Below are 16,275 nucleotides of genomic sequence, written 5' to 3' on the forward strand. Positions count from 1 at the left end.
AGACAAGGGAGGCAAATGCAACCAACAGGGAGGCCTGATGACAGCGCGTCCGACATGGGACGGCACACTGCAATGACAAACTCGGCCTCAGGCTTGGCCCCCTTGGTGCGAGTGGCTGACCGGGTTGCAGGCCAGAGCTCTGGGTGCGATGGTGAAGACAAATGCTGGTGAGGGCTTGTAGTTCAGGAGAAAGATTATGTCAGCCAAAGATCATCCCAGGGACAATATGGAGAATAAACTCAAGAAATGTAATTTAAAGTTTACCTTCAGACAAGGGAGGCAAATGCAACCAACAGGGAGGCCTGGTGACAGCGCGTCCGACATGGGACGGCACACTGCAATGACAAACTCGGACTCAGGCTGGGCCCCCTTGGTGCGAGTGGGTGACCGGGTTGCAGGCCAGAGCTCTGGGTGCGATGGTGAAGACAAAGGCTGGTGAGGGCTTGTAGTTCTGGAGAAGATTATGTCAGCCAAAGATCATCCCAGGGACAATCTGGAGAATAAACTCAAGAAATGTAATTTAAAGTTTACCTTCAGACAAGGGAGGCAAATGCAACAAACAGGGAGGCCTGGGGACAGCGCGTCCGACATGGGACGGCAAACTGCAATGACAAACTCGGCCTCAGGCTGGGCCCCCCTGGTGCGAGTGGGGGACCGAGTTTGCACTGGCAGAAATCCTGGTGCAGTGCTTAAGATAAAGGTTGGTGAGGGCTTGTAGTTCTGGAGAAAGATTATGTCAGCCAAAGATCATCCCAGGGACAATATGGAGAATAAACTCAAGAAATGGAATTTAAAGTTTACCTTCAGACAAGGGAGGCAAATGCAACCAACAGGGAGTCCTGATGACAGGTCGTCCGAAAAGGGACGGCACAATGCAATGACAAACTCGGCCTCAGGCTGGGCCCCCCTGGTGCGAGTGGCTGACCGGGTTGCAGGCCAGAGCTCTGGGTGCGATGGTGAAGACAAAGGCTGGTGAGGGCTTGTAGTTCTGGAGAAAGATTATGTCAGCCGTAGATCATCCCAGGGACAATATGGAGAATAAACTCAAGAAATGTAATTTAAAGTTTACCTTCAGACAAGGGAGGCAAATGCAACCAACAGGGAGGCCTGTGGAAAGCTTGATCGAGAGGGCGACGCCCACTGCAACGACAACCACCGCCTAAGGCTGGGCACCCCTGGTGAGAGTGGGGGACCAGGCAGCAGTGCTGGAGCCCTGGCTGGAGCCCCGGTCTGGCCTGGAGTCACATGCTGGTGAGGGCTTGTAGTTCTGGAGCAAGATTAAGTCAGCCAAAGATCATCCCAGGGACAATATGGAGAATAAACTCAAGAAATGGAATTTAAAGTTTACCTTCAGACAAGGGAGGCAAATGCAACCAACAGGGAGGCCTGGTGATAGCGCGTCCGATGTGGGACGGCACACTGCAATGACAAAATCAGCCTCAGGCTGGGCCCCCCTGGTGTGAGTGGGGGACCGGGTTGCAGTGCTGGAGACCTGGGTGTGGTGCTTGAGACAAAGGCTTGTGAGGGCTTGTAGTTCTGGAGAAAGATTATGTCAGCCAAAGATCATCCCAGGGACAATATGGACAATTAATTCAAAAAATGTAATTTAAAGTTTACCTTCAGACAAGGGAGGCAAATGCAACCAACAGGGAGGCCTGATGACAGCGCGTCCGACATGGGACGGCACACTGCAATGACAAACTCGGCCTCAGGCTTGGCCCCCTTGGTGCGAGTGGCTGACCGGGTTGCAGGCCAGAGCTCTGGGTGCGATGGTGAAGACAAAGGCTGGTGAGGGCTTGTAGTTCTGGAGAAAGATTATGTCAGCCAAAGATCATCCCAGGGACAATATGGAGAATAAACTCAAGAAATGTAATTTAAAGTTTACCTTCAGACAAGGGAGGCAAATGCAACCAACAGGGAGGCCTGGTGACAGCGCGTCCGACATGGGACGGCACACTGCAATGACAAACTCGGACTCAGGCTGGGCCCCCTTGGTGCGAGTGGGTGACCGGGTTGCAGGCCAGAGCTCTGGGTGCGATGATGAAGACAAAGGCTGGTGAGGGCTTGTAGTTCTGGAGAAGATTATGTCAGCCAAAGATAATCCCAGGGACAATCTGGAGAATAAACTCAAGAAATGTAATTTAAAGTTTACCTTCAGACAAGGGAGGAAAATGCAACAAACAGGGAGGCCTGGTGACAGCGCGTCCGACATGGGACGGCAAACTGCAATGACAAACTCGGCCTCAGGCTGGGCCCCCCTGGTGCGAGTGGGGGACCGAGTTTGCACTGGCAGAAATCCTGGTGCAGTGCTGAAGACTAAGGTTGGTGAGGGCTTGTAGTTCTGGAGAAAGATTATGTCAGCCAAAGATCATCCCAGGGACAATATGGAGAATAAACTCAAGAAATGGAATTTAAAGTTTACCTTCAGACAAGAGAGGCAAATGCAACCAACAGGGAGGCCTGGTGACAGCGCGTCCGACAAGGGACGGCACACTGCAATGACAAACTCGGCCTCAGGCAGGGCCCCCCTGGTGCGAGTGGGTGACCGGGTTGCAGGCCAGAGCTCTGGGTGCGATGGTGAAGACAAAGGCTGGTGAGGGCTTGTCGTTCTGGAGAAAGATTATGTCAGCCAAAGATCATCCCAGGGACAATATGGAGAATAAACTCAAGAAATGTAATTTAAAGTTTACCTTCAGACAAGGGAGGCAAATGCAACCAACAGGGAGGCCTGGGGAAAGCTTGATCGAGAGGGCGACGCCCACTGCAACGACAACCACCCCCTAAGGCTGGGCACCCCTGGTGAGAGTGGGGGACCGGGCAGCAGTGCTGGAGCCCTGGCTGGAGCCCCAGGTTGGCCTGGAGTCACATGCTGGTGAGGGCTTGTAGTTCTGGAGCAAGATTAAGTCAGCCGTAGATCATCCCAGGGACAATATGGAGAATAAACTCAAGAAATGGAATTTAAAGTTTACCTTCAGACAAGGGAGGCAAAAGCAACCAACAGGGAGGCCTGGTGACAGCGCGTCCGACATGGGAGAGCACACTGCAATGACAAACTCGGCCTCAGGCTAGGCCCCCCTGGTGCGAGTGGCTGACCGGGTTGCAGGCCAGAGCTCTGGGTGCGATGGTGAAGACAAAGGCTGGTGAGGGCTTGTAGTTCTGGGCACACTGCAATGACAAACTCAGCCTCAGGCTGGGCCCCCCTGGTGCGAGTGGCTGACCGGGTTGCAGGCCAGAGCTCTGGGTGCGATGGTGAAGACAAAGGCTGGTGAGGGCTTGTAGTTCTGGAGAAAGATTATGTCAGCCAAAGATCATCCCAGGGACAATATGGAGAATAAACTCAAGAAATGGAATTTAAAGTTTACCTTCAGACAAGGGAGGAAATTGCAACCAACAGGGAGTCCTGGGGACAGCGCGTCCGACATGGGACGGCAGACTGCAATGACAAAATCAGCCTCAGGCTGGGCCCCCCTGGTGTGAGTGGGGAACCGGGTTGCAGTGCTGGAGCCCTGGGTGTGGTGCTGGAGACAAAGACTTGTGAGGGCTTGTAGTTCTGGAGCAAGATTAAGTCAGCCAAAGATCATCCCTGGGAAAATATGGAGAATAAACACAAGAAATGGAATTTAAAGTTTACCTTCAGACAAGGGAGGCAAATGCAACCAACAGGGAGGCCTGGTGACAGCTCGTCCGATGTGAAACGGCACACTGCAATGACAACCTCGGCCTCAGGCTGGGCCCCCCTGGTGCGAGTGGGGGACCGAGGTTGCACTGGCGGAACTCCTGGTGCGGTGCTGAAGACAAAGGCCTGTGAGGGCTTGTAGTTCTGGAGAAAGATTATGTCAGCCAAAGATCATCCCAGGGACAATATGGAGAATAAACTCAAGAAAGGGAATTTAAAGTTTACCTTCAGACAAGGGAGGCAAATGCAACCAACAGGGAGGCCTGGTGACAGCGCGTCCGACATGGGACGGCACACTACAATGACAAAATCGGCCTCAGAATGGGGCCCCTTGGTGCGAGTGGGTGACCGGGTTGCAGGCCAGAGCTCTGGGTGCGATGGTGAAGACAAAGAATGGTGAGGGCTTGTAGTTCTGGAGCAAGATTATGTCAGCCAAAGATCATCCCAGGGACAATATGGAAAATAAACTCAAGAAATGTAATTTAAAGTTTACCTTCAGACAAGGGAGGCAAATGCAACCAACAGGGAGGCCTGGGGAAAGCTTGATCGAGAGGGCGACGCCCACTGCAACGACAACCACCCCCTAAGGCTGGACACCCCTGGTGAGGATGGGGGACCGGGCAGCAGTGCTAGAGCCCTGGCTGGAGCCCCGGTCTGGCCTGGAGTCACATGCTGGTGAGGGCTTGTAGTTCTGGAGCAAGATTAAGTCAGCCGTAGATCATCCCAGGCACAATATGGAGAATAAACTCAAGAAATGGAATTTAAAGTTCACCTTCAGACAAGGGAGGCAAATGCAACCAACAGGGAGGCCTGGTGATAGCGCGTCCGATGTGGGACGGCACACTGCAATGACAAAATCAGCCTCAGGCTGGACACCCCTGGTGTGAGTGGGGGACCGAGTTGCAGTGCAGGAGCCCTGGGTGTGGTGCTGGAGACAAAGGCTTGTGAGGGCTTGTAGTTCTGGAGAAAGATTATGTCAGCCAAAGATCATCCCAGGGACAATATGGAGAATAAACTCAAGAAATGTAATTTAAAGTTTACCTTCAGACAAGGGAGGCAAATGCAACCAACAGGGAGGCCTGGGGAAAGCTTGATCGAGAGGGCGACGCCCACTGCAACGACAACCACCGCCTAAGGCTGGGCCCCCCTGGTGAGAGTGGGGGACCGGGCAGCAGTGCTGGAGCCCTGGCTGGAGCCCCAGGGTAGCCTGGAGTCACATGCTGGTGAGGGCTTGTAGTTCTGGAGCAAGATTAAGTCAGCCGTAGATCATCCCAGGGACAATATGGAGAATAAACTCAAGAAAGGGAATTTAAAGTTTACCTTCAGACAAGGGAGGCAAATGCAACCAACAGGGAGGCCTGTGGAAAGCTTGATCGAGAGGGCGACGCCCACTGCAACGACAACCACCGCCTAAGGCTGGGCACCCCTGGTGAGAGTGGGGGACCAGGCAGCAGTGCTGGAGCCCTGGCTGGAGCCCCGGTCTGGCCTGGAGTCACATGCTGGTGAGGGCTTGTAGTTCTGGAGCAAGATTAAGTCAGCCAAAGATCATCCCAGGGACAATATGGAGAATAAACTCAAGAAATGGAATTTAAAGTTTACCTTCAGACAAGGGAGGCAAATGCAACCAACAGGGAGGCCTGGTGATAGCGCGTCCGATGTGGGACGGCACACTGCAATGACAAAATCAGCCTCAGGCTGGGCCCCCCTGGTGTGAGTGGGGGACCGGGTTGCAGTGCTGGAGACCTGGGTGTGGTGCTTGAGACAAAGGCTTGTGAGGGCTTGTAGTTCTGGAGAAAGATTATGTCAGCCAAAGATCATCCCAGGGACAATATGGACAATTAATTCAAAAAATGTAATTTAAAGTTTACCTTCAGACAAGGGAGGCAAATGCAACCAACAGGGAGGCCTGATGACAGCGCGTCCGACATGGGACGGCACACTGCAATGACAAACTCGGCCTCAGGCTGGGCCCCCTTGGTGCGAGTGGCTGACCGGGTTGCAGGCCAGAGCTCTGGGTGCGATGGTGAAGACAAAGGCTGGTGAGGGCTTGTAGTTCTGGAGAAAGATTATGTCAGCCAAAGATCATCCCAGGGACAATATGGAGAATAAACTCAAGAAATGTAATTTAAAGTTTACCTTCAGACAAGGGAGGCAAATGCAACCAACAGGGAGGCCTGGTGACAGCGCGTCCGACATGGGACGGCACACTGCAATGACAAACTCGGACTCAGGCTGGGCCCCCTTGGTGCGAGTGGGTGACCGGGTTGCAGGCCAGAGCTCTGGGTGCGATGATGAAGACAAAGGCTGGTGAGGGCTTGTAGTTCTGGAGAAGATTATGTCAGCCAAAGATAATCCCAGGGACAATCTGGAGAATAAACTCAAGAAATGTAATTTAAAGTTTACCTTCAGACAAGGGAGGCAAATGCAACAAACAGGGAGGCCTGGTGACAGCGCGTCCGACATGGGACGGCAAACTGCAATGACAAACTCGGCCTCAGGCTGGGCCCCCCTGGTGCGAGTGGGGGACCGAGTTTGCACTGGCAGAAATCCTGGTGCAGTGCTGAAGACTAAGGTTAGTGAGGGCTTGTAGTTCTGGAGAAAGATTATGTCAGCCAAAGATCATCCCAGGGACAATATGGAGAATAAACTCAAGAAATGGAATTTAAAGTTTACCTTCAGACAAGGGAGGCAAATGCAACCAACAGGGAGGCCTGGTGACAGCGCGTCCGACAAGGGACGGCACACTGCAATGACAAACTCGGCCTCAGGCAGGGCCCCCCTGGTGCGAGTGGGTGACCGGGTTGCAGGCCAGAGCTCTGGGTGCGATGGTGAAGACAAAGGCTGGTGAGGGCTTGTAGTTCTGGGCACACTGCAATGACAAACTCGGCCTCAGGCAGGGCCCTCCTGGTGCGAGTGGGTGACCGGGTTGCAGGCCAGAGCTCTGGGTGCGATGGTGAAGACAAAGGCTGGTGAGGGCTTGTAGTTCTGGGCACACTGCAATGACAAACCCGGCCTCAGGCTGGGCCCCCCTGGTGCGAGTGGCTGACCGGGTTGCAGGCCAAAGCTCTGGGTGCGATGGTGAAGACAAAGGCTGGTGAGGGCTTGTCGTTCTGGAGAAAGATTATGTCAGCCAAAGATCATCCCAGGGACAATATGGAGAATAAACTCAAGAAATGTAATTTAAAGTTTACCTTCAGACAAGGGAGGCAAATGCAACCAAAAGGGAGGCCTGGTGACAGCGCGTCCGACATGGGACGGCAGACTGCAATGACAAAATCAGCCTCAGGTTGGGCCTCCCTGGTGTGAGTGGGAGACCGGGTTGCAGTGCTGGAGCCCTGGGTGTGGTGCTGAAGACAAAGACTTGTGAGGGCTTGTAGTTCTGGAGCAAGATTAAGTCAGCCAAAGATCATCACAGGGACAATATGGAGAATAAACTCAAGAAATGTAATTTAAAGTTTACCTTCAGACAAGGGAGGCAAATGCAACCAACAGGGAGGCCTGGTGACAGCGCGTCCGATGTGGGACGGCACACTGCAATGACAAACTCGGCCTCAGGTTGGGCCTCCCTGGTGTGAGTGGGTGACCGGGTTGCAGGCCAGAGCTCTGGGTGCGATGGTGAAGACAAAGGCTGGTGAGGGCTTGTAGTTCTGGGCACACTGCAATGACAAACCCGGCCTCAGGCTGGGCCCCCCTGGTGCGAGTGGCTGAACGGGTTGCAGGCCAAAGCTCTGGGTGCGATGGTGAAGACAAAGGCTGGTGAGGGCTTGTCGTTCTGGAGAAAGATTATGTCAGCCAAAGATCATCCCAGGGACAATATGGAGAATAAACTCAAGAAATGGAATTTAAAGTTTACCTTCAGACAAGGGAGGCAAATGCAACCAAAAGGGAGGCCTGGTGACAGCGCGTCCGACATGGGACGGCAGACTGCAATGACAAAATCAGCCTCAGGTTGGGCCTCCCTGGTGTGAGTGGGAGACCGGGTTGCAGTGCTGGAGCCCTGGGTGTGGTGCTGAAGACAAAGACTTGTGAGGGCTTGTAGTTCTGGAGCAAGATTAAGTCAGCCAAAGATCATCACAGGGACAATATGGAGAATAAACTCAAGAAATGTAATTTAAAGTTTACCTTCAGACAAGGGAGGCAAATGCAACCAACAGGGAGGCCTGGTGACAGCGCGTCCGATGTGGGACGGCACACTGCAATGACAACCTCGGCCTCAGGCTGGGCCCCCCTGGTGTGAGTGGGGGACCGATGTTGCACTGGCGGAACTCCTGGTGCGGTGCTGAAGACAAAGGCTGGTGAGGGCTTGTAGTTCTGGAGAAAGATTATGTCAGCCAAAGATCATCCCAGGGACAATATGGAGAATAAACTCAAGAAATGGAATTTAAAGTTTACCTTCAGACAAGGGAGGCAAATGCAACCAACAGGGAGGCCTGGTGATAGCGCGTCCGATGTGGGACGACACACTGCAATGACAACCTCGGCCTCAGGCTGGGCCCCCCTGGTGCGAGTGGCTGACAGGGTTGCAGGCCAAAGCTCTGGGTGCGATGGTGAAGACAAAGGCTGGTGAGGGCTTGTAGTTCTGGAGAAAGATTATGTCAGCCAAAGATCATCCCAGGGACAATATGGAGAATAAACTCAAGAAATGTAATTTAAAGTTTACCTTCAGACAAGGGAGGCAAATGCAACCAACAGGGAGGCCTGGGGTAAGCTTCATCGAGAGGGCGACGCCCACTGCAACGACAACCACCGCCTAAGGCTGGGCACCCCTGGTGAGAGTGGGGGACCGGGCAGCAGTGCTGGAGCCCTGGCTGGAGCCCCAGGGAGGCCTGGAGTCACATGCTGGTGAGGGCTTGTAGTTCTGGAGCAAGATTAAGTCAGCCGTAGATCATCCCAGGCACAATATGGAGAATAAACTCAAGAAAGGGAATTTAAAGTTTACCTTCAGAAAAGGGAGGCAAATGCAACCAACAGGGAGGCCTGGTGACAGCGCGTCCGATGTGGGACGGCACACTGCAATGACAACCTCGGCCTCAGGCTGGGCCCCCCTGGTGAGAGTGGGGGACCGAGGTTGCACTGGCGGAACTCCTGGTGCGGTGCTGAAGACAAAGGCTGACAGCGCGTCCGACATGGGACGGCACACTGCAATGACAAACTCGGCCTCAGGCTTGGCCCCCTTGGTGCGAGTGGCTGACCGGGTTGCAGGCCAGAGCTCTGGGTGCGATGGTGAAGACAAAGGCTGGTGAGGGCTTGTAGTTCTGGAGAAAGATTATGTCAGCCAAAGATCATCCCAGGGACAATATGGAGAATAAACTCAAGAAATGGAATTTAAAGTTTACCTTCAGACAAGGGAGGCAAATGCAACCAACAGGGAGGCCTGGTGACAGCGCGTCCGACATGGGACGGCACACTGCAATGACAAACTCGGACTCAGGCTGGGCCCCCTTGGTGCGAGTGGGTGACCGGGTTGCAGGCCAGAGCTCTGGGTGCGATGGTGAAGACAAAGGCTCGTGAGGGCTTGTAGTTCTGGAGAAGATTATGTCAGCCAAAGATCATCCCAGGGACAATCTGGAGAATAAACTCAAGAAATGTAATTTAAAGTTTACCTTCAGACAAGGGAGGCAAATGCAACAAACAGGGAGGCCTGGTGACAGCGCGTCCAACATGGGACGGCAAACTGCAATGACAAACTCGGCCTCAGGCTGGGCCCCCCTGGTGCGAGTGGGGGACCGAGTTTGCACTGGCAGAAATCCTGGTGCAGTGCTGAAGACTAAGGTTAGTGAGGGCTTGTAGTTCTGGAGAAAGATTATGTCAGCCAAAGATCATCCCAGGGACAATATGGAGAATAAACTCAAGAAATGGAATTTAAAGTTTACCTTCAGACAAGGGAGGCAAATGCAACCAACAGGGAGGCCTGGTGACAGCGCGTCCGACAAGGGACGGCACAATGCAATGACAAACTCGGCCTCAGGCAGGGCCCCCCTGGTGCGAGTGGGTGACCGGGTTGCAGGCCAGAGCTCTGGGTGCGATGGTGAAGACAAAGGCTGGTGAGGGCTTGTAGTTCTGGGCACACTGCAATGACAAACTCGGCCTCAGGCAGGGCCCCCCTGGTGCGAGTGGGTGACCGGGTTGCAGGCCAGAGCTCTGGGTGCGATGGTGAAGACAAAGGCTGGTGAGGGCTTGTAGTTCTGGGCACACTGCAATGACAAACCCGGCCTCAGGCTGGGCCCCCCTGGTGCGAGTGGCTGACCGGGTTGCAGGCCAAAGCTCTGGGTGCGATGGTGAAGACAAAGGCTGGTGAGGGCTTGTAGTTCTGGAGAAAGATTATGTCAGCCAAAGATCATCCCAGGGACAATATGGAGAATAAACTCAAGAAATGTAATTTAAAGTTTACCTTCAGACAAGGGAGGCAAATGCAACCAACAGGGAGGCCTGGGGAAAGCTTCATCGAGAGGGCGACGCCCACTGCAACGACAACCACCGCCTAAGGCTGGGCACCCCTGGTGAGAGTGGGGGACCGGGCAGCAGTGCTGGAGCCCTGGCTGGAGCCCCAGGGAGGCCTGGAGTCACATGCTGGTGAGGGCTTGTAGTTCTGGAGCAAGATTAAGTCAGCCGTAGATCATCCCAGGCACAATATGGAGAATAAACTCAAGAAAGGGAATTTAAAGTTTACCTTCAGACAAGGGAGGCAAATGCAACCAACAGGGAGGCCTGGTGACAGCGCGTCCGATGTGGGACGGCACACTGCAATGACAACCTCGGCCTCAGGCTGGGCCCCCCTGGTGAGAGTGGGGGACCGAGGTTGCACTGGCGGAACTCCTGGTGCGGTGCTGAAGACAAAGGCTGACAGCGCGTCCGACATGGGACGGCACACTGCAATGACAAACTCGGCCTCAGGCTTGGCCCCCTTGGTGCGAGTGGCTGACCGGGTTGCAGGCCAGAGCTCTGGGTGCGATGGTGAAGACAAAGGCTGGTGAGGGCTTGTAGTTCTGGAGAAAGATTATGTCAGCCAAAGATCATCCCAGGGACAATATGGAGAATAAACTCAAGAAATGTAATTTAAAGTTTACCTTCAGACAAGGGAGGCAAATGCAACCAACAGGGAGGCCTGGTGACAGCGCGTCCGACATGGGACGGCACACTGCAATGACAAACTCGGACTCAGGCTGGGCCCCCTTGGTGCGAGTGGGTGACCGGGTTGCAGGCCAGAGCTCTGGGTGCGATGGTGAAGACAAAGGCTGGTGAGGGCTTGTAGTTCTGGAGAAAGATTATGTCAGCCAAAGATCATCCCAGGGACAATATGGAGAATAAACTCAAGAAATGTAATTTAAAGTTTACCTTCAGACAAGGGAGGCAAATGCAACCAACAGGGAGGCCTGGGGAAAGCTTCATCGAGAGGGCGACGCCCACTGCAACGACAACCACCGCCTAAGGCTGGGCACCCCTGGTGAGAGTGGGGGACCGGGCAGCAGTGCTGGAGCCCTGGCTGGAGCCCCAGGGAGGCCTGGAGTCACATGCTGGTGAGGGCTTGTAGTTCTGGAGCAAGATTAAGTCAGCCGTAGATCATCCCAGGCACAATATGGAGAATAAACTCAAGAAAGGGAATTTAAAGTTTACCTTCAGACAAGGGAGGCAAATGCAACCAACAGGGAGGCCTGGTGACAGCGCGTCCGATGTGGGACGGCACACTGCAATGACAACCTCGGCCTCAGGCTGGGCCCCCCTGGTGAGAGTGGGGGACCGAGGTTGCACTGGCGGAACTCCTGGTGCGGTGCTGAAGACAAAGGCTGACAGCGCGTCCGACATGGGACGGCACACTGCAATGACAAACTCGGCCTCAGGCTTGGCCCCCTTGGTGCGAGTGGCTGACCGGGTTGCAGGCCAGAGCTCTGGGTGCGATGGTGAAGACAAAGGCTGGTGAGGGCTTGTAGTTCTGGAGAAAGATTATGTCAGCCAAAGATCATCCCAGGGACAATATGGAGAATAAACTCAAGAAATGTAATTTAAAGTTTACCTTCAGACAAGGGAGGCAAATGCAACCAACAGGGAGGCCTGGTGACAGCGCGTCCGACATGGGACGGCACACTGCAATGACAAACTCGGACTCAGGCTGGGCCCCCTTGGTGCGAGTGGGTGACCGGGTTGCAGGCCAGAGCTCTGGGTGCGATGGTGAAGACAAAGGCTGGTGAGGGCTTGTAGTTCTGGAGAAGATTATGTCAGCCGTAGATCATCCCAGGCACAATATGGAGAATAAACTCAAGAAAGGGAATTTAAAGTTTACCTTCAGACAAGGGAGGCAAATGCAACCAACAGGGAGGCCTGGTGACAGCGCGTCCGATGTGGGACGGCACACTGCAATGACAACCTCGGCCTCAGGCTGGGCCCCCCTGGTGAGAGTGGGGGACCGAGGTTGCACTGGCGGAACTCCTGGTGCGGTGCTGAAGACAAAGGCTGACAGCGCGTCCGACATGGGACGGCACACTGCAATGACAAACTCGGCCTCAGGTTGGGCCTCCCTGGTGTGAGTGGGTGACCGGGTTGCAGGCCAGAGCTCTGGGTGCGATGGTGAAGACAAAGGCTGGTGAGGGCTTGTAGTTCTGGGCACACTGCAATGACAAACCCGGCCTCAGGCTGGGCCCCCCTGGTGCGAGTGGCTGACCGGGTTGCAGGCCAAAGCTCTGGGTGCGATGGTGAAGACAAAGGCTGGTGAGGGCTTGTCGTTCTGGAGAAAGATTATGTCAGCCAAAGATCATCCCAGGGACAATATGGAGAATAAACTCAAGAAATGGAATTTAAAGTTTACCTTCAGACAAGGGAGGCAAATGCAACCAAAAGGGAGGCCTGGTGACAGCGCGTCCGACATGGGACGGCAGACTGCAATGACAAAATCAGCCTCAGGTTGGGCCTCCCTGGTGTGAGTGGGAGACCGGGTTGCAGTGCTGGAGCCCTGGGTGTGGTGCTGAAGACAAAGACTTGTGAGGGCTTGTAGTTCTGGAGCAAGATTAAGTCAGCCAAAGATCATCACAGGGACAATATGGAGAATAAACTCAAGAAATGTAATTTAAAGTTTACCTTCAGACAAGGGAGGCAAATGCAACCAACAGGGAGGCCTGGTGACAGCGCGTCCGATGTGGGACGGCACACTGCAATGACAACCTCGGCCTCAGGCTGGGCCCCCCTGGTGTGAGTGGGGGACCGATGTTGCACTGGCGGAACTCCTGGTGCGGTGCTGAAGACAAAGGCTGGTGAGGGCTTGTAGTTCTGGAGAAAGATTATGTCAGCCAAAGATCATCCCAGGGACAATATGGAGAATAAACTCAAGAAATGGAATTTAAAGTTTACCTTCAGACAAGGGAGGCAAATGCAACCAACAGGGAGGCCTGGTGATAGCGCGTCCGATGTGGGACGGCACACTGCAATGACAAGCTCGGCCTCAGGCTGGGCCCCCCTGGTGCGAGTGGCTGACAGGGTTGCAGGCCAAAGCTCTGGGTGCGATGGTGAAGACAAAGGCTGGTGAGGGCTTGTAGTTCTGGAGAAAGATTATGTCAGCCAAAGATCATCCCAGGGACAATATGGAGAATAAACTCAAGAAATGTAATTTAAAGTTTACCTTCAGACAAGGGAGGCAAATGCAACCAACAGGGAGGCCTGGGGAAAGCTTCATCGAGAGGGCGACGCCCACTGCAACGACAACCACCGCCTAAGGCTGGGCACCCCTGGTGAGAGTGGGGGACCAGGCAGCAGTGCTGGAGCCCTGGCTGGAGCCCCAGGGAGGCCTGGAGTCACATGCTGGTGAGGGCTTGTAGTTCTGGAGCAAGATTAAGTCAGCCGTAGATCATCCCAGGCACAATATGGAGAATAAACTCAAGAAAGGGAATTTAAAGTTTACCTTCAGACAAGGGAGGCAAATGCAACCAACAGGGAGGCCTGGTGACAGCGCGTCCGATGTGGGACGGCACACTGCAATGACAACCTCGGCCTCAGGCTGGGCCCCCCTGGTGAGAGTGGGGGACCGAGGTTGCACTGGCGGAACTCCTGGTGCGGTGCTGAAGACAAAGGCTGACAGCGCGTCCGACATGGGACGGCACACTGCAATGACAAACTCGGCCTCAGGCTTGGCCCCCTTGGTGCGAGTGGCTGACCGGGTTGCAGGCCAGAGCTCTGGGTGCGATGGTGAAGACAAAGGCTGGTGAGGGCTTGTAGTTCTGGAGAAAGATTATGTCAGCCAAAGATCATCCCAGGGACAATATGGAGAATAAACTCAAGAAATGTAATTTAAAGTTTACCTTCAGACAAGGGAGGCAAATGCAACCAACAGGGAGGCCTGGTGACAGCGCGTCCGACATGGGACGGCACACTGCAATGACAAACTCGGACTCAGGCTGGGCCCCCTTGGTGCGAGTGGGTGACCGGGTTGCAGGCCAGAGCTCTGGGTGCGATGGTGAAGACAAAGGCTGGTGAGGGCTTGTAGTTCTGGGCACACTGCAATGACAAACCCGGCCTCAGGCTGGGCCCCCCTGGTGCGAGTGGCTGACCGGGTTGCAGGCCAAAGCTCTGGGTGCGATGGTGAAGACAAAGGCTGGTGAGGGCTTGTCGTTCTGGAGAAAGATTATGTCAGCCAAAGATCATCCCAGGGACAATATGGAGAATAAACTCAAGAAATGTAATTTAAAGTTTACCTTCAGACAAGGGAGGCAAATGCAACCAACAGGGAGGCCTGGGGAAAGCTTGATCGAGAGGGCGACGCCCACTGCAACGACAACCACCCCCTAAGGCTGGGCACCCCTGGTGAGAGTGGGGGACCGGGCAGCAGTGATGGAGCCCTGGCTGGAGCCCCAGGTTGGCCTGGAGTCACATGCTGGTGAGGGCTTGTAGTTCTGGAGCAAGATTAAGTCAGCCGTAGATCATCCCAGGGACAATATGGAGAATAAACTCAAGAAATGGAATTTAAAGTTTACCTTCAGACAAGGGAGGCAAAAGCAACCAACAGGGAGGCCTGGTGACAGCGCGTCCGACATGGGAGAGCACACTGCAATGACAAACTCGGCCTCAGGCTAGGCCCCCCTGGTGCGAGTGGCTGACCGGGTTGCAGGCCAGAGCTCTGGGTGCGATGGTGAAGACAAAGGCTGGTGAGGGCTTGTAGTTCTGGGCACACTGCAATGACAAACTCAGCCTCAGGCTGGGCCCCCCTGGTGCGAGTGGCTGACCGGGTTGCAGGCCAGAGCTCTGGGTGCGATGGTGAAGACAAAGGCTGGTGAGGGCTTGTAGTTCTGGAGAAAGATTATGTCAGCCAAAGATCATCCCAGGGACAATATGGAGAATAAACTCAAGAAATGGAATTTAAAGTTTACCTTCAGACAAGGGAGGAAATTGCAACCAACAGGGAGACCTGGGGACAGCGCGTCCGACATGGGACGGCACACTGCAATGACAAAATCAGCCTCAGGCTGGGCCCCCCTGGTGTGAGTGGGGAACCGGGTTGCAGTGCTGGAGCCCTGGGTGTGGTGCTGGAGACAAAGACTTGTGAGGGCTTGTAGTTCTGGAGCAAGATTAAGTCAGCCAAAGATCATCCCTGGGAAAATATGGAGAATAAACACAAGAAATGGAATTTAAAGTTTACCTTCAGACAAGGGAGGCAAATGCAACCAACAGGGAGGCCTGGTGACAGCTCGTCCGATGTGAAACGGCACACTGCAATGACAACCTCGGCCTCAGGCTGGGCCCCCCTGGTGCGAGTGGGGGACCGAGGTTGCACTGGCGGAACTCCTGGTGCGGTGCTGAAGACAAAGGCCTGTGAGGGCTTGTAGTTCTGGAGAAAGATTATGTCAGCCAAAGATCATCCCAGGGACAATATGGAGAATAAACTCAAGAAAGGGAATTTAAAGTTTACCTTCAGACAAGGGAGGCAAATGCAACCAACAGGGAGGCCTGGTGACAGCGCGTCCGACATGGGACGGCACACTACAATGACAAAATCGGCCTCAGAATGGGGCCCCTTGGTGCGAGTGGGTGACCGGGTTGCAGGCCAGAGCTCTGGGTGCGATGGTGAAGACAAAGAATGGTGAGGGCTTGTAGTTCTGGAGCAAGATTATGTCAGCCAAAGATCATCCCAGGGACAATATGGAAAATAAACTCAAGAAATGTAATTTAAAGTTTACCTTCAGACAAGGGAAGCAAATGCAACCAACAGGGAGGCCTGGGGAAAGCTTGATCGAGAGGGCGACGCCCACTGCAACGACAACCACCCCCTAAGGCTGGACACCCCTGGTGAGGATGGGGGACCGGGCAGCAGTGCTAGAGCCCTGGCTGGAGCCCCGGTCTGGCCTGGAGTCACATGCTGGTGAGGGCTTGTAGTTCTGGAGCAAGATTAAGTCAGCCGTAGATCATCCCAGGCACAATATGGAGAATAAACTCAAGAAATGGAATTTAAAGTTCACCTTCAGACAAGGGAGGCAAATGCAACCAACAGGGAGGCCTGGTGATAGCGCGTCCGATGTGGGACGGCACACTGCAATGACAAAATCAGCCTCAGGCTGGACACCCCTGGTGTGAGTGGGGGACCGAGTTGCAGTGCAGGAGCCCTGGGTGTGGTGCTGGAGACA

The sequence above is a fragment of the Nelusetta ayraudi genome, unplaced genomic scaffold, assembly GCF_046127955.1.
Source record: "Nelusetta ayraudi isolate G7.1 ecotype Tasmania unplaced genomic scaffold, CSIRO-AGI_Nayr_v1 ptg000104l, whole genome shotgun sequence".
Taxonomy (NCBI): domain Eukaryota; kingdom Metazoa; phylum Chordata; class Actinopteri; order Tetraodontiformes; family Monacanthidae; genus Nelusetta; species Nelusetta ayraudi.